Source organism: Cryptomeria japonica, chromosome 1 (assembly GCF_030272615.1).
Source record: "Cryptomeria japonica chromosome 1, Sugi_1.0, whole genome shotgun sequence".
Lineage (NCBI taxonomy): Eukaryota > Viridiplantae > Streptophyta > Pinopsida > Cupressales > Cupressaceae > Cryptomeria > Cryptomeria japonica.
In genome coordinates, this window is record NC_081405.1 from 534951192 (window position 1) to 534972212 (window position 21021).

Sequence of the window (21021 nt, forward strand, 5' to 3'; positions counted from 1 at the left end):
ATAGAGTAGAAAATAGGGAGAGATTTTTAGAAGTTTCTAGATTTTCAGAAATTTCTATTTAGGAGTTTCTAAATAATATAGGAAACATGCATTAGAAGTTTCTAAATATGTATTTCCTTAAATTTATTCTTCATAACTGACATTCTCCCACTTGAAGCTAAATTTGGTCTTCTCAACTATTGAAGCTGAAAGAAAAGGCTCTAGATAAGTAGCTGCTATTGTAGATGAACCTTTTTCTATTGATCCTTGGCCAAGCCTTTGCATTAAGTCATCTGCAAGCTTGCAAAGCTCCTACATATTTCTGGCTTATCTCTTAGTAGGATTTAGTAAGCATATCAGTATGGTTCTCAATCATATGGATCTTTTCCTGAATTAAAATGCCCTTCCTCTAATACTTGCCGAATCCAATGATACCTTAAATCAATATGTTTGGTTCACGAGTGAAAGGCTAGATTTTATGCCAAGCGAATAGTGCTCTTACTATCACAATATAGTGCCTCACATACTTGTCCTATTTTATACCTAACTCTCCTAAAAAATGTTGTATCCACAACATCTCTTTGCAGGCTTCTATAGCAACAACTTACTCTGCCTCTATTCTGGAGAGAGCAACTATTCATTGTAACCTAGATACCCAAGACACTGTTGCACCTGCAAATGTATATAGATAACAAGTGGTGGATTTTATAGTGTCCACATCTCCAGCCATATCTGTATCTGGAAATCCTTTATGCACCATATCAGTATTACCAAAATATAAACAATAATGACTAGTACATTTGAGGTATCTTAAAATCCATTTAACCGCTTGCCAATGTTGTTTACTTGGATTTGCAAGAAACTTGCTAACTACTCCCACTGAATGTGCAATATTAGGTCAAGTGTATACCATGGCATACATTATACTATGCACTTCTGAAGCATAAGGAACTTTCCTCATTTCTTCCTTCTCTTTCTCATCACAAGGGCACAAATCAACACTTAATTTGAAGTGGGATGCAAGAGGTGTACCAACGCGCTTGACATTCTTCATATTAAATCTGTATAGCACCTTCTGAATATATTTTTCTTGTGATAATCATAATTTTATCTTCCCTCTGTCACGAATGATCTTCATGCCCAATATTTGTTGTGTTGGACCCAAATCCTTCATTGCAAAATGGTTGCCCAAATCCTTCTTCAATTTTTTAATCATATCTTTATCCTCTCCAGCAACAACATATCATCCACATATAATAATAATATAATATATTTTCTTGGTCATATCTCTTGATGTAGACACAATGATCAGCTTCTAGTCTATTAAAACCATGGTCTAACATAAATGATTCAAATTTATTATACCACCGGTGAGGTGGTTGTTTCAACCCATAGAGGCTCTTCTTAAACTTACAAACCAAGTTATCTTTACCTTTTATTTTGAATCCTTCTAGCTACTCCATATAAATCTCCTCTTATAATTCTCCATGAAGGAAGGCATTCTTAACATCTAACTATTCACATTCCAAATCTAGAGCAACAACAAGACCAAGAATAATTCTAATGGATGACATCTTTACAACAGGTGAAAATATTTCGGTAAAATCAATACCTTGCTTTTGAGAAAATCCCTTCACTACTATCCTTTCTTTATATCTCTTCTTCTTGTTACCCTTATGCTTGGTCTTGTACACCCATTTGTTTTGTAGGGATTTTCTTTCTTTAGGAAGCTTTACCATCTCCCATGGTCTATTCTCCAGCAAGGAGTCCTAATCATCCTCCATCGCTTTCTTCCATTCTTTAGTATGCTCATCTTTGCAAGCTTCCTAAACAACAACCAATTTTACCTTCATTAGTTAACAAAATATAGTTTGAGCATATGCAAATACCTTTGTGAGGAATTATGAGGCCTAGCAGATCTACAAACTAACTATGGTGCAGTGTTTTCAGGTTGGATCTCTTATAAAGGCTCCTACATGATTTCATCTTCTTGTTGTTCCTTATTTTCATTCTGATGTAATTGCAAGTCATTATTTGTAGCAGTGGCTTCCTGTAATGGTGGTAGATTTTCTTGTTGTTCCTCATGTTGTCCTTTAATTTCAATAAATTTCTGCATCTCCACACTTTTGTTAGTATATTTAAACATTTGTTTTTCATTAAAAATAACATCCCTGCTTCCGATAATTCTTCTTTTTAGATGACCCCACAACTGATAACCTAATCATTGTTAGCATATCCTAAGAAAATACATTTCAATGATTTTTCATCCAATTGGGACCTCTATTCTTTAGGAATATGCACATATGCTTCACAACCAATTTTTTTCAAATGAGAATAACATAACTTCTTACCGGTCCATACCTTGTCAGGAATGCCACCATCTAATAAAGTTGTGGGAGAGCGGTTTATTAACTAACAAGTAGTATGAATAGCCTTTTCCCAAAAATGTTAGGCAAACCAATATTTGAAAGCATACTTTTCACCTTCTCCATTATTGTCTGATTCATTCTCTCAGTTGTTCCACTTTGTTATGGAGTGAGAGGAACTATTTTTACATGCTTTATCCCATGTTTACTACAATATTCTTCGAAGGCCTTGGAACAATTCTCCCCACCATTATCTTTTCTAATACATCTTAATAGTTTGTTAGTTTCTAAAACTTGATCCTTGCTCTTAATAGGGAAAGGCCACACTTTTTTTTATGCATTGTCAATAAAAGTAACAAAATAAGCAGCCCCTCCTAGTGATTTAATAATAATAGGGCCACTAACATCAAAGTGCACCAAATCTAATATTTTGGTATTCTTTTTTGAATTATTCCTTATAAATGACACCCTTTTCTGTCTACTCATAATACAATGTTCACAAAATTTAAATTTTGTACCTTTTATTCTATGCAAAAGTTTTTGGTTAGTAAGGACTTTCAGGCCTCTTTCTGTCCTGTGCCCAAGTCTTTTGTGCCACAAATTTGCTTTAGGCTCCTTTGAAACTATAGCAATATCTGATTTCTACACTTTCTATTTTAATGTGTAAAGAGTGCCTATTCTTTGCCTCTTTGCAACAACTAGTGGACCTTTTACAATTTTCCAACATCCCTTGCCAACTACTATATGACAATATTCATCATCTAGCTTTCCAACTAAAACCAAATTCATTCCAAGCTTGGGTACATGCCTAACCTATTTTAGCAATAAACTACTACCATCTTCTATTTTTATTAAAACATCTCCCACTCCCTCAATACTACAAAAAATATTATTACCCAAGAGAACCTTAAATTACCAGATTTATAAGAAATAAAATTTTCTTTGCTTGGGGTAGCATGGTAGGAGGCTCCAGAATCTAAAATCCAATCAATATCATGGTTAGAAGTATAAAGGCATGCATCCTCATATGAAACAGTAATTAATACCAAATCATCTGATTTAACAACAATAGTTTCTTCATTTGTACTAGCTGATTTTTGTTCCTTTTGTTCTCGCTTCTAGATTCAACATTCTCTTTTCACGTGTCCTGGTTTGCCACAATGATAGTAGGTGAGTCTTCCTCTTCTTTATTTCAAACTACCTTTTGATTTTGAATGCCCTTATCGCTTCTAATCAAATTTCCTATCATGATCAGTTAGGGTTAGGGTTTCTCCTCCCCAGTTTTCTATCATTGATTTGCATCCCAATTCCTCATTCATTAAACTACTACTGACATCATCAAACTTAAGGTTTTCTCCAGGTGCTAAAGTACTCATAGAAACGATCAACTTTTTCTAGCTGTCTGGCATATAACACATTAGTAAAATATCTCTAATTTCATCATCCAAAATGATTTTAACAGAGGCAAGTTGACTAGTAATAACATTAAATTTATTTAAATGTTCAATAACCGAAGCACCCTCCTTCATCTTATGATTATATAGCTTCTTCATTGAGAACACCTTGTTTGATATCATGCTCTTCTCATATAAATCATGAATCTTTTTCCATAGATCTACTGTTGTCTTCTTGTTGGCAACATTAAAATACATATTTTTAGCCAAATATTGACGGATGGTTGCAATTGCCTTTCTATCCAAATTTTTCTAGTCTTCATCTTCCGTTGTTGTGGTTTTATTTGATATTAACTCAATCGACAAATACTGATCCTTCAGAATAAATACATCCTCCATTTGGGATTTTCATAGGGGAAAATTAGCTCCATTCAGTTTCTTCTTGTCACCCACCATTGAGACCTCCATGCTGCTCAAGAAAACCCTACACACACCAATCCTTCCAACAACCTGGTGCTCTGATACCGATTTTTATGAATCTAAATAATGATATGTGTGATAACAACAATAATATAAATCAATACCAAAAATAAAATAGACAACAAAACAAAATAATGCACAGTACATAGAGATTTACATGGAAAGCCTCCAATGTGGAGAAAAAACCATGTGGCAAGAATCAATAGATTTTTATTACCAACACAAAATTACATCAAACACCAGGACCATCACTTGCCTCTTTCAACTTTATTACATTCTTCTTCACTTGAAGAGGAGCACATTGGGCATATTTATAATAGAGCAAAAAACAAGGAGAGATTTTTAGAAGTTTTAGGATGTTTAGAATTTTCTATTTAGGAGTTTCTAAATAATACAGGAAACATGCATTAAAAGTTTCTAAATATGTATTTTCCTTAAATTTAACCTTCACTACTAATATTCTCCCACTTGAAGCTAAATTTGGTCTTCACAACTAACAAAAATTATTTGCAGATTCATGAAGAAATTCGCAACAGATCATCCCTTGGTTGGAGAAGTAAAAACCTAGAACAAAGCTCCCTAAATGGTTGTATGATGCCCTCCTGATTGATGTAAGCTAAATGAAATCCCAATACCATCCCTTCAAAATGATAGAAACTCCATCCATCTTTCAGTTCAATGATCTGGTTATAGTCTAAACTTCAAATATGTTTCCCCATAAATCACAGATGAAAATATTCTTTTATCTCTTCCTCCATTTTGTATAATATATTTTCCCCAGATTAGTATACATTAAAAAATGATAATACATATTCTCAATGAAGTTCATGAGAAATGATCCAAGAGCCATGTGAAACCAGCGCTGGACTGCTCGCAGTTTTCTCCCTTTACACCAGGACCTGAGATCTAATTTTTAGAGCAACCAGAGGATTCAAAATCCATCGCGGACTCAAAATCAAGCTAGCTGTCATGCTCTCAAGAGTATGCCAAGCTATCAAAATAATCCTAACTATCAAGGAATCCCCCCATTTCAGAGGTTTTCTCAACAAACAAACTATCAAAAATCTTGGCCAAATGTCCCAACGAAGCATCAAAACTTAGACTCTTGGGCAAAGAAAGTAGTGACTGGCTCAAACAACATCCCTATTGGAACTAGGATTCAGAGCTCTACTCCTCCCAAGAAAACTCTTTCCTTCAATCAGCAACCCCATTGTCAAAGTTTTCAAGGCTGCCCTCTATTTGCATTTGGGTTGCCCTAAAAAGGGTCAACATGCCATGGGTTTCAGAAAATCTTTTCCCCCATGGCCCACTCCTAATTTTGAGCATGAGGACCATAGATGGAACAAGAAGTCTATGGGAAGAAAACTGTTTGTGCTTCCTTCTGAGTCTTTGAATCCCACGATTTCTCGACTCAAGGAAAATGCTTTCTTTGTGAAATGGTGTGGTATTGGAGGGTCAAGCAAAGATATTCTTGACTGGTGGAAATATTCCTTCCTAGACCTCATTTCAGTAGGACATATGCAAAATGAATTATTTTTCTTAGAATGTGTGGACGCGTCTTTGAAGAAAGCAATCACAAAAGGTAGTCCTCTATTCTTCTAAGGCTCCACCTTTCACTTCCTTGATTGGAAAATAGGTTTTGATCTGGTGCATCATGGATTTGAGAAAACTCCTATTTGGCTTTTTTTAGTAGGCCCTCCATCTTAGTTTTGGTGTCTAGAGTCACTCTTGAAGATTGGCGATGCTCTTGGCTTCTTGGTGGGGATTGAAGCAGACTTCCTCGAAGGCCTTAAAGGGGACATAGCAAACATTTATGTTGAGATTGAACTCATGAAAGGTTTCTATAGTGAACTAGAAATCATTTCGGAATTGGGTAGATGGAATCAGAAAGTGATAAGATTGGGTAACAAAGTTCCTCGTAAATGTTTGCTTAGGAACAAAATAGTTAATAACAGCTCTCTAGCAGCTTCCATGGGAGCCCTCAACCTTCCTCAACAGCATTCAGTGCCAATCATTTCTAGCCTAGACATTCAAAAGAGGGCCTTGAATCGGGAAATCATTTTGGACCCAGTGGACCCAGCTGTTTTGGTTGCAACCCAGGCAGTTAAGATGGTTCTTCGGCAGTCCCAAGTCAGAGCCTTAGTTTCTCCTTCTACCTTGACTATTGATCCGGACTTACAACTTCTTCACTCTCCTAGCTCAAGTCTTTGTCTAAGAGATAAATCAATAGGCCTGAACCAATCGACTCTAGCTTAGGTTTCTCAGGGTTCTTTGCTCTCTCCTTTGAGTTGAACCCCTCTCATTTTATCATCGATTGTTAAGCCTCAATCCCAAAAGGCCGTCAGGAGTTTGTTTGGCCCAAAAAAAAACTCCTTCCTTGAGAAGAGGGGCTTTCTTCCCAACTTTCAGCTAAGGCTCCCAAAAGAAAGACCAACTTTAAGCGTAAGAGACTTAGGGGATTCCTCCAGCCAACAAAACCCAGTAAAAGTAAAAATGTTCATCTATCAAAAATCTTACAGGAAGAGGAAGTTATTGAAGAAGATCTTAAAGCTGATCTAGAGGAGGATATTGAATCACACTTATCAGAGGGAGAGATTTCTCCTTCTTTAGATCTTCCCCCCTTCCAATCAACATTTTAACCTCTCAACGGAAATCCCCTTCCCTTTTCTTTTCTCCCTGCCTTTAGGGCCTAATAGTCTAGATTTGACTAGTGAACAAAATGCTCAAAATCTTTTGTAGAATCTCATCATAGGAGAGGAAGACCCGGATTCAATATTAGACACTCCCCTTTCAATTATTTACTCTCAGATTAAGGAAAAAAGGAAACGAGGGCTTCACCAGATTCATGAGGGTCTGGAGAAGCCAGACTTTGGTTCCTGCCCTCCCAAGAAGGGCCATAAATCATTCATAGAAGCTATATCCTAGGATGGAGCTGTGGAGAATCAATCTAAACTATTGGATCTATGGAAAGTAGGGAAGGGGAACCCCCTTCCTAAACAACAATGAAAATCCTATCATGGAATGTTAGGAGCCTCAATGTCCCTAACAAACAGAGGGTGATCAAAAGAAGGATTCTTTTGGTCAGTGTAGACTTAGTCCTATTGCAAGAAACTAAATTCAAGGACAAGCAAACAGTTTCCTTTGGAAGTGGAATAAGCTCTCTGTTCCAAGCTTCTCTTCAATTGACAATAGCCTCAGAAGGAGCTTCTAGAGGATTAGTGATAATCAAGAAGCCTTCTCAAATCAAAGCTAAAGGTATTGCATCTAGCAAGAATTGGCTTCTTGCCAAAATCACTCATCTTCATTCAAACACTTCTTTATTTATTATTAATACCTATGGCCTAGTGTCCCCACACAAAAAGTGACTCGCATGGTCCTCTTTAGATGGAGTTTTGTCTACTTTAGGTGAGGAACAAGTCATCATTGGTGCAGATTTCAATGCTATCAGGAGTGCATTAGACAAAAGGGGATGAATCACTCGCTTAGGTGGCTCTTAGTAGGACTTCAATGATTGGATTGAAAGGAATGGTCTTTTGGAAATAGATTCAGGAGACACCTTCACATGGACAAACATAAGAAAAGGATTCAGTAATATAGCAAAAAAAATAGATAGATTCGTCTGGCAAGGGGACTTGAGGCTCTTTCCCTTCACTCCCTCCTATAATGTCCTTCCTTGTTCAGGCTTAGATCATTACCCCATTTTTCTCTCTTTACAAGGCACTCAGGGAATGTCCAGGACTCCATTCAAGTTCAAAAATATGTGGATGAAAGACCAAAATTTTCTTACACTGATAGAAAATTGGTGGAAGGAAGGATCACTCGAGGGATCAAAACTCTTCTGCTTCATTGCAAAGATAAAATTAGTTAAGCAGAAATTGCTCCAATGGAATTCTCAATACTTCAAAAACATATGATCAACAAAAAGATCAGTAGATGAGAGATTAGAAACTCTTAAAGACAGGATCATCCTAGTGGGAATGGATCAAGAATATTTTCAACCGGAAAGGACCCCCCTCTTGGAGTATGAAGACATTCTTTTGAAAGAAGAAATCTTCTAGAAGAAAAAGTCTAGAGAGAATTGGCTTAGAATGGGGGACAAAAATACCAAGTTCTTCCATAATGTAACAAAACTCAGAAGAAGTAAGAATTGGATATCAAAACTACAAATTAAGCATAACCAAATCTCAGAGGATCCAGAGGAAATAAAGAAAGATATCATCTCCTTTTAGTCTAATCTTTTAAACAACAATGAGGCATCTCAATTGCTGGAACAAAAAACGCTTCTGGTAGGGATCGCCAAGATCATATCAGATGCTAAATGAGAGAATTAAGTTGGAAGAAGTATTCCAAGCTCTAAAACAACTCCCCTCTGGTAAGGCTCCTAGCCTGGATGGATTTCCTATAGACTTCTTCAAGAAATGTTGGCATATCTTAGGATTGGACCTCTCAGAAGCTCTAGAGTGCTCAAGAAGATCAGGGAATATTCTCAAAGAAGTAAACAACACTTTCATAGTGCTCATTCCAAAGAAGGAGAAGGCAGAAAATCTCAAAGATTATAGGCCCATCTCCCAATGAAACATAGTTTATAAAATTCTCTCAGAAGTGATGACTAACAAACTAAAGCCTCTCATGGACAACATCATTTCAGAAGAACGGACTGGATTTGTCCCTGGTCACTCAATCCTAGATGGCGTGATCATAACGCAAGAAGCAATCCACACTCTTCAAGGCACAAACAGGCTTGGTATGATAATAAAACTAGAAATAACAAAAGCTTATGATAGTGTAGATTGGTGCTTTCTCTGCAAAATCATGCAAGCATTTGGCTTTGATAATCAATGGATCAACTGGGTATTTGAATGCATATCAACTCCTAAATTTTCAATTTTGGTAAATGGAAAGCCAATGGGCTTCTTTTCCTCTTCAAGGGGTATCAGACAAGGAGATCCTTTATCTCCTTTCCTCTACATCATAATGGGGGAGGCCTTGGGAAGAGCAATCAAAGCTAGTCATACTAATAATCTTTTAGAGGGAATCAAAGTAACAAAAGATTTTGTAGTCACACACCAACAGTTTGCAGATGATAACCTTCTCTTGGGGGTAGAAAAAGTTAAGGAAGCTTCCCATCTTAATCAGATACTTGAAATTTATGGAAGGGCTTCAAGCCAATTTAGAAACAAGGATAAAACTAAAGTTTATTTTTTCACTACTCCAATCTTATTACAGACCAAGATTCTCAGAATTCTAAACTGCAGAGAAGGAACTCTCCCTTGTATTCACTTGGTCATTCCAATAGAATGAGGTCTAGGGAATTCTAAATTCTAGGATCCTTTAAAATTAAAAGTGGAACAAAATGCAAATTCCTGGAAGGACAAGTGGCTCTCTTGGGTGGGAAGGCTAGTGATGATCCAAGCAGTGATTTTGGCCCTTCCTATTTATCTCTTATCCATACTATCCTTAACATCTAGTGCTAATTCTTTCATAATTAAGAAGATGAGAAATTTCTTCTGGCAAAATACTGAGGAGAAGCATAAAATTGCCTTCATAGCTTGGGACAAAATTATCAAGCCCAGAATAATGGGTGGCCTAGGCATCAAAGACCTTAAATTGCAAAACACAGCCCTAGGAGCTAAATTAGTTTGGAAGTTCATAAAAAACCCAATGCAACATGGGTTAGAATGATGGCAACAAAGTATCTACCAGACCAGGACCATCTCAACATCCTCAGAGCAGGCAATTTTCCCAAGGGGTCTAGAACCTAGAATTTCATCATTTCGTACAGAAATATGGTTTTAGAATCGATCTCTTGGGATATTCATGATGTTCATCTAGCCTATTCTGGGAGGACTTTTGGGGTGTCTATCCACCTCTGGAAAAATCAACTAATATTCCTGCTGCAGAACACTGGTTTAAACAAAATTGGGGTTCCTGAGTTAGAGACTACTTGGAAATGGATGACATGTTGAATTCCCAAAGTTGGAGATGGAAATCAATGGAGGGCCTGTCAATTCCAAGGGAAGATCTAGATCAACTCCTAGAACAACTAGAAGCAAGAAATATCAGCCCCAAAAGAGGGGTAGACTCTTTGATTTGGGTGCCATCCAAAATAGGGCAATATAATTCAAAAGATGGATACAAAATTCTAGCCAGTCTTGTAGATCAAGACAAGAAAGACATCCCTCTGAAGCTTTTTGGCGCCCCAAAATAATCCCAAAAGTAGGCATCTTTGCATGGCTAGCCTTTCAAAAAAAATTCTAACTATAGATAAGTTTATAAGAATAGGTTACAGAGGACCATCAATATGCATTTTGTGTAAAGCCCAGTTAGAGTCAGTGGATAACCTCCTATTGAATTGCCCCTTTGCTTCTAAATATTAGAGATGGCTCTGTGCTAAGATGGGTTTGTTTATTGCCCTGTCGAATGACATTAAATCTCTATTCCAGAGTTGGCTCCTTCCTATTAAGGAGAGCTCCTTGAGTCGAATTATGGAAGTGTCCCCATCATGCTTAGTCTGGGAAATCTGGAAAGAAAGGAATCATAGGCCATTTGAAGGCAAAGCTAGGAGGCAAGAATCAATTCTAAACTCAATTGAATCAACAATAGTGGACGTAGTCAACTTGAAAATAGATTTTTCTTTGGATCAGTCCAAAGTCTTCTCTTCATGGGATGAAATTATTAGGCTAAAGTGGCAAGGGATCAGAATTCCTCCATCCTCTAGTCAAAAAATCATTGCTAGAAAAGATGCAACCTGGTCCCCCCAAAGCCTAATTGGGTAAAATTAAACTTTGGTGAGGCCTCTAGAGGTAACCCAGGCCCCTTTGGAATAGGTTACATAATTAGAGATCAATTAGGAGAAATCATAGGCAAAATGGAAAAGCCAATCCCACCAGACACCAATAATATAGCAGAATTCACAACTTTGCAACTTGGTTTGATGGACTGCATCAACCATGTCTTAAGAAATGTCTTAGTGTAAGGAGACTCAGAGATAGCAATAAGTGCAATTAGAAAGAAAAAAACTCCAAACTGGAGACTTCAAGCAATTTTAGAGAAAATATTAGAAAATTTGACCAAAATTGAGCATTATGAAGCTAAACATATCTATAGGGAAGCTAATGCAGTGGCAGATGCCTTATCAAAAATAGCAGCTCAAGGAACTTTCATTCACTAGTGGGAGCAGAGTGATTGGCTTAGTGGTAAAGCAAATCAAATCATTCAGCAGGTTTCATCCATTTCAAGTCTTGGAAAAATGCTTTTCATCATCTTGATTGAGGTAGGCAGATTTTAGTTTTTGTATTGATTTTTACCTACACTCCTTTGGCAGGTTTGGGTTAATGGCTATATTTATTTTGAACTCAAATCTCCACTTAGCCCTAGGTTTTGTGGTGGATCCAATTTAGCTTCTGCCAACCTTTCGCTTAACCTAACTAAGCTCTCTCCTATCTATGCTTCCCAAAGCTCCAACTGGTTTATGTCATCGTTTTGTACCCTAGGTATGTGTTGTCCATAGGTTTCTCTTTTTATCTGCACCTCGGAGATTTAGCTTGCCCGGGACAATTATTCTTCTCCATCTTTGCTAGAGTTATTAATGCAAACCCATTCCTCATTGTTCGGTGTTGAGATGTGCACCCGATTATCCTGCTAAAGAATTTTCTGCATGCTGCTTTCATTTATATCCTACAAAAACCTTCTCATAATTCATACTAGTTTTATTTTCTCTCTTGTTGGTTTTTCTTTGATCAACCATGTCAAGTGAGGCACCGTTTGGATTTATTATGAGTGTCTACCCAAGGCCCTCCTCATGCTTTGGTGCAGACACTCCCATTTCCCTCTTGACCTCCACATGCTAGGTCTCTTTCAAAAAGATCACATATTTGAGGCTGAAGCATCTCTTCATTCACGCGGACCCTCCAGTTCTCCTAGCAGTAAAGATGATTCTGGATAGCGCTTGTCTGAATAAGGAAGAGTACCCATGAGACAACACCAGCATCTCATCTATATTTGTGGCTTCTTTGTTGGACCAAAAACTAACTAAGAAAGTTGTATGGAGCCTCACTAAGAAGCTCTTTCCTGAGGAAATTCTTTAGGAATTCCAAGAAATACTGAATAAGGCCCTCCACGACTTTGGGAAACCTCAACCAAGCGACCATATTCTCTTCAATGCTCATGGAGAGCTCATCAAATATTATCCTTTCTTTCTAGATTTGAAGGGGAAAGATTTGGACAGACACGGAGTCTTCACTGGAGTTGGTTTGACCTACCTCAAATGGTGGTTCGGAGAAAACCTGGAGGCTTAGGGAAAAGAGGAAGATCTCTTCCAATTTGCAAGACTCAATGAAATCCTGCCCCTAAAAGCTGTAGACATAGAGCCCCAAGCCGACCAAAATTGCAGGGGTGGTTCAAGGAGAGGCCGTCAGGTCTCTAGTCATCTAGCAGGAAGAGGCCGAGGAAGAGTGAGAATTGATCTACCTCAACCTAATCCTCCCAGTGGAAGCTAGGCTTTTTTTTCAATGCTGTGAATTTTTTTTCCTTGAAACTTAATCCAAAATCGTATATAGCTTATTTTGGTTTCTTATTATGTTTAAACTCTCTATTGTCTAGGTAGTTGGGAATCCACCATATAAAATTTTTAGTTCTATTATCTCAAGACTTCATAATTTCATTGGGTTTTTTTAAAAAGGAGGATAAATCATAATGATAATGGTTTCCTGCCTATTTTGGAAACCATTTTTTTGCTTGGATTGCTGAGAATGGTTTTTATGCTATGTCTCTCAGCTATGAAGATACTGTAATTAATTTAAATTAATATAAACCTTGGCTCTGCCTTTACCGATAAAAAAAAAATGATAATACTTTTATTATCATAGTCGATAGGCATCTTGGACATTCTAGTACTTGATCATGAATTCAAAATGGGGTTACAATATTAAATTGCATTCACAACTTTAAAGAGGCATTTTTCCTTACTTTAGAAACAAATATATTTATTAAATAGAAATGTCCTATCATTGTTTGAGAGTTTCATAACTATTTCCCCATTTAATTTAAACAATATTGACTATTTATTGTGTTAGAACGTTGGTTTGTAGTTGGTTTCTCTCAAGTAATTTCAATAATAGAATAATACTTATCCAAGATGAGGGGGTCGAAGCCTCAACCTCTCCTCCCCACTGTTAGACTATGTGCATTTCTCATATATGTGATTATGCCACTTCTGTTTAAAGGGTATCAAATTCCCTGTGATTAATTATGAAGGGCCGTAAGTTTGAACTACTGACCCCATAGTTTCGAGCCACCACTCGCTACCAATACACAATGGTTTACTTTGGGATTGGTAGTAGCCTTTTATAGTTTTATCAACATATGAGCAGTGATCCAAGATAGTAGGGGCCAAGTCACCCAACCCTTTTACATTAAACTATATTCATCAACCCCCCAATATATACATTAAACTATACTCAACAAACCTGACTATTAATAACTTTAAACCAACCTAAGAAATAATTAAGTCTCGAATTATATGAGCCATGCATTTAAATGGGTTTGGATTTTAAAATTATTATATGGTATTTTAAGGGTTTTTTAAAAGAGATATAGTTTAAAATTAGGAGATATGGGGATATTGTAAACTAATATTATTTAACCCCATTTTAGCATGTAAAATGGTATTTAAGGGGGCTGATTTTTGTAAAGGAGGACATTGGAGATTAGTGAATGGTGAGTGAATGGGTGAGAGAATTATTTTAGAGAATTAAACAACTTTGAGGAGTTTGCTTGTGAAAGTGAATTGTTTGTCTCTGTGCATTGGGAGCTTAAAGCCAAGCTTGTTGTACTTGGAAGAAAGACTATTGTAATTAAATATCATCCAAGAGGACATGAGGAAACTTGTAACAAGTTGAAGACCTTGGAATTTTTTTCTAGGGCATAATCAAGAATCGGTCACTATGTTGGAGAGGGACTCGAAGATGTAGCCGTTTGGTGAACTCTATTATCAACTTGTTTTCCTTGTTTTCTCTTATTTCTCTATTCTTATTTCATTGTTTAATCCTTGTGATGCTTACTTAAGCATTTCAATTTTAATTTCAAGAACTTCATTTTAATCATTGTATAAGTTAATATCTCACGTGCAATTGTCATAGATCCAAATTCTAGATCAAATGCACTCAAAGGATTGTTGTTAACAACCAATACATTAATTTCTTAGTGAAAAGAAATGCTATTATTTAGGGTTCATCTTTCAAATCAATGGCTTAGCCATCGTGCTCCTGCAAGCCATGACTTAAACCAATTCTACCATCATAAAGCATTCATACATAACTTGGTATACCACCCTCTCGATTCTTCTAATCAAGGCATTCATGAGAAAATAATATTCACATGTATATGGCATATGAACTGATTCATAATACATATGTACATTTATGGACATATGTATCGATATTCTTATATTCATATATGTGCATCTCATATAATATATAAACATAAGAGAAAAATATTATTCATTGACGTGGTATGCATAATAAAGAGTTTATGATAATGGGCATAAGTATGTACATGTATCCATGAACATTCATAATGCATGTTCACATGTGTTGGTTTGATTAATCATATGTACATATGTTCATACATTATATATATTTATGATGATATGGATATGCTTATACATATTTACTTCAAGTTTTATTCATGCTTTTGTATTATGTACATATGTAGCATAATGAAAGACAAATATCCATGAGCAAGAAACTTGAAATATACCTATCATTGCAATAAAATATACAAGTATAAATACATGATCATAAAATGATAAGAAAATTTCATTCATTTCTATGATAACATAAGAAATGAAATAATAGTAATACACGAGCTTTATTAGTCACTCTAAATTACTTATTGTCATTCAAATGCATCTAATACATGACCTATGTAGTACATATGAGTGTCCCTTCTAGATAACATTTTACCTGTTGATAGGTATTCCTACCTCATTCATGCTCTTGTCCTACTCATGTTTGCACAATATCTTTCTTTTGTACTTTGTGACACTCAATTGAGCCATTCATAGCTTAATTGTGGTATAAAATAGAATTAAAATTACTTAAATGTAAGCATCTAACATAATGATATATTAACATCTAATTGTAATCAAGTCATTATAGAACTAACATGTAATCATCATTATCCACATATCTATCATTTAAATATTCAATATTATTGAAAATTCAATTAATTAAAGAAAGTAATTATTATTGTATTATTTAAAATATTCAAAAAATAATCAAATGTTATAATTGTTTATTGAAATGGTATCAAAGTCTATTGAATATTTTTCATGTTAAAAAGTAACCACAAAAATATATGTATAGACATTCTACTACCATTAGGCTATCATAATATAGAGTTCTAATTCCCATATTTTGGTTTATGATTATTTGAATAATATTGTTGCATGATAGCAGCTAGAGCATAAATAGTCATTTAAGCACTTCACCACAAGGAACCCCTATTTGATTCCTAATTTTTAAGTCCTTTATGATTGTGATATTTGAGAATTGTGAGAAGATATATTTCTTAAAAATAAATATATAAAATAGTGCTTTTTGTAGCTAATATTTATCATGTCATTATTGGTTATAGAGTCATTACCAATTTTAATAAATAATAAATTCTTGAAGTTTTTTTTTTCTTATCAACTCAATAAACATATCTAAAATTATCACACTTATAAATTTCCTAGAAACTAACTTAACAATACTTATAGTTACTATTAAATGAATGGTACATTAATTTTGGAAAGATATATAGTACTTACATGATAGTGTTAGATATATTGGAAAGATTTTTTTTTATTAAGGTAAGTAGGATTTTGAAATGGTCCTGAACCCATGTATAAATCTCAGATTTGGGTTTTAAAAAGGACCCAAAAACCTTCATGTGTTTTCAAAAGGACCCAAAACCTTCACATCTGAAAACTATTGGAAAGATATATTTTGATTAAAGATCAAACAGGTTTTGAGAGGACCTAAAACCCTGTACAATAATTTTTGAAGAGACTTGAAACCCTCAAATTTTACTCAGATCTGGACCTCGTAGAAGAACACTACCATAAGATACAACACAAACAACCAACAACACAACCTCGACCTAGGATTAAAGTATAATCATTGATGGAATAGATGAAAGAAGAAGAAGGCTAAAGCCATAGTTAGACACCACTAATAGGTGTCAAGAGAAGAAGATCAAGAAGAAGATTCAAGGTTTTTTGGAAGGCTCCCTTAACCTGCAACAAGTACCAAGGTTTTTCCCCGACACCCATAACTTGAATATTAGGTCTTTGCAAGGATCCAAAAAACTAGAAAAACTGGAGACTTAAAGGTAAGCATAAAGGATTAATTTAGATATAGGGGGTTTTGAAAGGCCTGCAAAGATTCATGTTGGGTTTTGAATTGCCATCAAAATTCAACAAGTTGAAACCAGCAAAGACATTCCAACTAAAAGTTAGCTCCCAAAAAGCACAACTCCTTTCCACCTTAATAGAAAAAAGAGCCACCTCAATATAAATTGAAGAGAAAATGACCACGAGATGAACATCCCAGCCACTATTGAACCCCATCAAAACCTGAGACAAAAGCTTAAAAGAACTCTAGCTATCAATAGTATTGGGTTTTAGAAAAACTCCCAAAGCCTTAACAAGGAAACGTGACACAAACTACTCATACACCAAGCAAGAAAGCACCATAAGAGTCTCCACCTCTATAGGATAAAAGTGACATAAGCATGGTGATGAAACTAGAAAATTAGTTAGCCTCAAGAAATAGGGAAACAAAAGCCCCTAAAAAACTTCATCCAACTTTACCCCTCCAACAAATCTTGACCTCAATAGAAGAGTCATTCAGCTCAATAAAATAGGTAGATAGGGAGAAAAGAGGGAAGGAGAACCAAACCCTAACAAACCATCCCCATAGGGAACTAGAGGAACCATAAGGAATAGTGATAAGGGCACTAAAATAAGACCAACAACCACTACCAAAACTCCCAATGGAATGCTTAAAGAGGGCCATCCATTCACACAACACACAAGGATGCATCCTCTAGATCCAAAAAACTAGTGTAGAGACCATCATCTTCATCATGATCCACTCTGATAAAGGAGATCCACCACAAACAATAAACATTGAGGAAAAAATATCACTTATTCATAGGAAGAAACCAAGTAAGAGAGCATATAATGAAGACAGTAGGATCTGTGCAGAGGAAGGGAAAGGAAGAGACCACTACCACCATAATAGAACCCACACAACTCTCAACCTCATCATAAATTTCAGCATCCCCTTTACCTTCATCTTTCCCTAAATCCTTAGCCATAGTCACCTCCATCCAAGCATTCCACCCATATAAGGAAAAAACTGTAGAACATAGCCTTGCATCCAAACTCTGATAGGAGGAAGTATTCCCATCATCATCATCATCATCACCTACTTCCTCACCCTAGTCTTCATCTCCACCTCCAGACTCCCCTAAAACCCTCACTCCCGCCTTGCCTCTCGCCCTCCTCATTTCAAAGATTCACTACATCTAGTGTTGAAACTCTTTGGAAAGATTTGTTACATAGAGTTTGATTACAAATTTATCAACTTATTATGATTACTAATTATTGTGACAATATTGAATATGTTTGAATGTAATCCATATTAGTAGATTAAAATACCTTAAAAAAGATTTCTTTCTTATAAAAGAAAATGGTTGATATTAAAATATTTAAAAAGAAAATGCATATAATGTCTTTAAAAAATATACATATGTAGCACTTATCCAAAACACTATAATTATTAGAAATATTTGTGACTTATAATATGATTAAAAATTTACCAACTTCTTATGGTTACTACCTATTGTGACAATATTGAACATGTTTGAATGCAAGCAATATTAGTAGATTAAAGAATAGGTCCAAATTTTCTTCTTTCTTATAAAAGAAAATGATTGATATAGAAATATTTAAATAACAAATGCATATAATGTCTTTACAAAATATAAATATGTAGCACTTATCAAAAACACTATAAATATCTTAGATCTACTACTCTTAGGACTTCTCTAGTAAGACATCAAGACATGTGGAAAAAATACATGGTATTCATGTCTCGAAACATGTCAAAAATTTCTTACTAACTTGGTGTAGTTCATAAAGTTATTTTTTCAAAATTTAGATTATGGTCCAAGGACAAAGCCATAAATAATAATTTTTTCTTTATACAAAACATTATTCACTAGTAATCCCCCCTGATATTGATTGGTCAAAAATAAATTTATATTGGTTTTCTAAAGAAAAATTAGGTCGAGTGTGTAGTAGTGGGGTCATCAAAGATCCAAGTGGCAAGGTGGTGGTGGCCTATGTGGATAAATTGTACATTCAAAATTCTAATATGGTAGAAGAAATGATGGCTTTCTTTTCCATTTATATCACCATGGGAAATGGCTACCAAAATATATCATTATCAAAGGTGATTCAAAAAATACCATCAAGATTATACAAGGCATGGCTAAACTAGGCTGGAGTGTGGTGGACCTTATCACCCTTAGGGAAGGAAATATGACTACGAGCAGACTAGAAAATGTTGGTGCTTTATCCAACGAGCTCAAATTTTAGATGGTGCAACATGAGTTACTTGATGATATTAGTGTCATGATTCTTGAAGAAGATGGACCACAAGGAGATGATGAAAATGATTGAGGTTTTGCACGACAACCTAGCATCCCTCAAAAGGAAAGTGGAGGATATGGTAGCTTAGATCAATAAAATGTCAAAGAAGAACTTTTCATCTCTATATGACATTAAGGAGGAAACTGATAGGAGGCAAGCTAAAAATAAACATCACTTGGATTCATCTCCTGCTACTATAATGGAGCTGTTGGTGCCAAGGGCAAAAGATACACTAGATTCCCCTACTATTTCCTTAGGTAAATGTTTTAAAAAGAGGCTTTCCTTCTCTAAAAAAGTGAAAGTGATGAGTCCAGATTGGAAAATAGAGAAACCCCTGCTAAGTAGGTCATAGGTTTGTGTCTTTGATGGGGGTGTGTATATTTATTTTGTGTTCTATTTGTCTAGTCTTGTCTTCTAGTTTTATGTTGTTTATTTCTAGGTGTCAACTAGGTTTTGTTCTTTTTAGCAGTTGGTCCTTTGATTTGGGGCTCTCACTCCTTGTGAAACCCTAAGTTTATTTACCTTAACGGTTGTGTAATGCTTCGAGCCTCTCCTAGTTTAATCTAATCTAAACACTCTACTCACTAGCATTAATACCAAATTTAAATATTATATAATAAATTTTTTGTGATTTGTCATTTAAAGTTGAAGAGGAAATTAAACCATTGATGAGAATGTAAGTTAATTGTTTTAATAAGATAAAAACCCAAGGTAATTCAGTCATTGAAGGACAAGGAAAAGGGTTATAAGTTAAAAAGTTGATTTCCCATTGTATGCATTAGGGATGCAATGGATAGCCTAGAAGTTATATGGTGGTTGTCCAATGGTTAGAACCACATCTTAGGCTAGTTCAAAGTTGCTAGGAAAGTTATTTATTTGGTGAAAAATAAAATATTAAGAAACATATCCCAACATAATGTATTCTAATTGTATGATAATGAACTGTGATAATAACCAAACATTAAACAAAAATTAAAGAATTTTATGAATTCAAGAAATGAGTATAGTAGAAAAAATTTAATTTTCTAATTTCTTTTGATTTTTAATAATAATACATTTTAAAGTGTTGTCAAATGGTTGAAAGACACAAATATTAATACATTTATCATACAAGTCAAATAGGTAATTAATTTGAATAAGATTATAAATATTATTGCTTGTGAACTATTTGATCATATTTTAAGGTAGTGTTAGTATCACGTTTATGTGTGGAATTCTTATTATAGATTCACAAGTGTCAATAGAAACAACGTAATATGTACATAATAATTAAAGAAATTATAACTAAAAAATTGAGGTATTTAAAAGACTATTTAAGAAGTACCTTCTTTATTCAACTTACACTCAACTCTAGATATACTAATGGATTATATGAAAGAAAAAATTAAAATAAAACTAAAAATAGATAAGGTAAGGTAATCTAAGGATTATTATTAGAATACCTTCTTTTTCCATGTACAATCAATTGTAAATATTGTATTAGAACTTAAATATCACTATATAAATCTTTATTATGAAAATCATATAACCTTATTATTTGTATAGTTTATACAGAGAAATACCTTCTTCATCCCTCGTACATTACTTTTTAATGAAGATTTACAAATAGAAAAGGAACTCTAATTAGAATCACTATAACCATTTAAATATGAAGGTAAAAAAAACCTTTTCAATGACCTCATATATTCTAATTTAATTGCTTTAATTAAAACTAAGAAGAAAACAAGTCACTTAAAAACTAACAATACTAAAATCTCTTTTTAAATTGATGATAGACTACTAATATAAAACTGATTCCCATATAAAGAACAGAAATAGTAAATGAGATCACAATAACTTATGTGTTAACTTTGAGATGGTGGAGACTCTTTCTACAGGTATTCATTCTCAGGATAATGGTGGTCTTTTGTTGGCTTGGCATGGTAAGGCAATGCAAGTGGAAGAGAGATCAATTTTTATTAAGGGTAAGAAAGCTAAGTTCTCTAAGACCTCTTTTGATTTGACTCTTTGCTCCCACAAGAGTAGCTTTAAATGTAAATCTTTATGGTTCTTGGTTGGGAGCTTGTTTTAGGCTGGCTACTAGCTGTCCTTTTTGCAG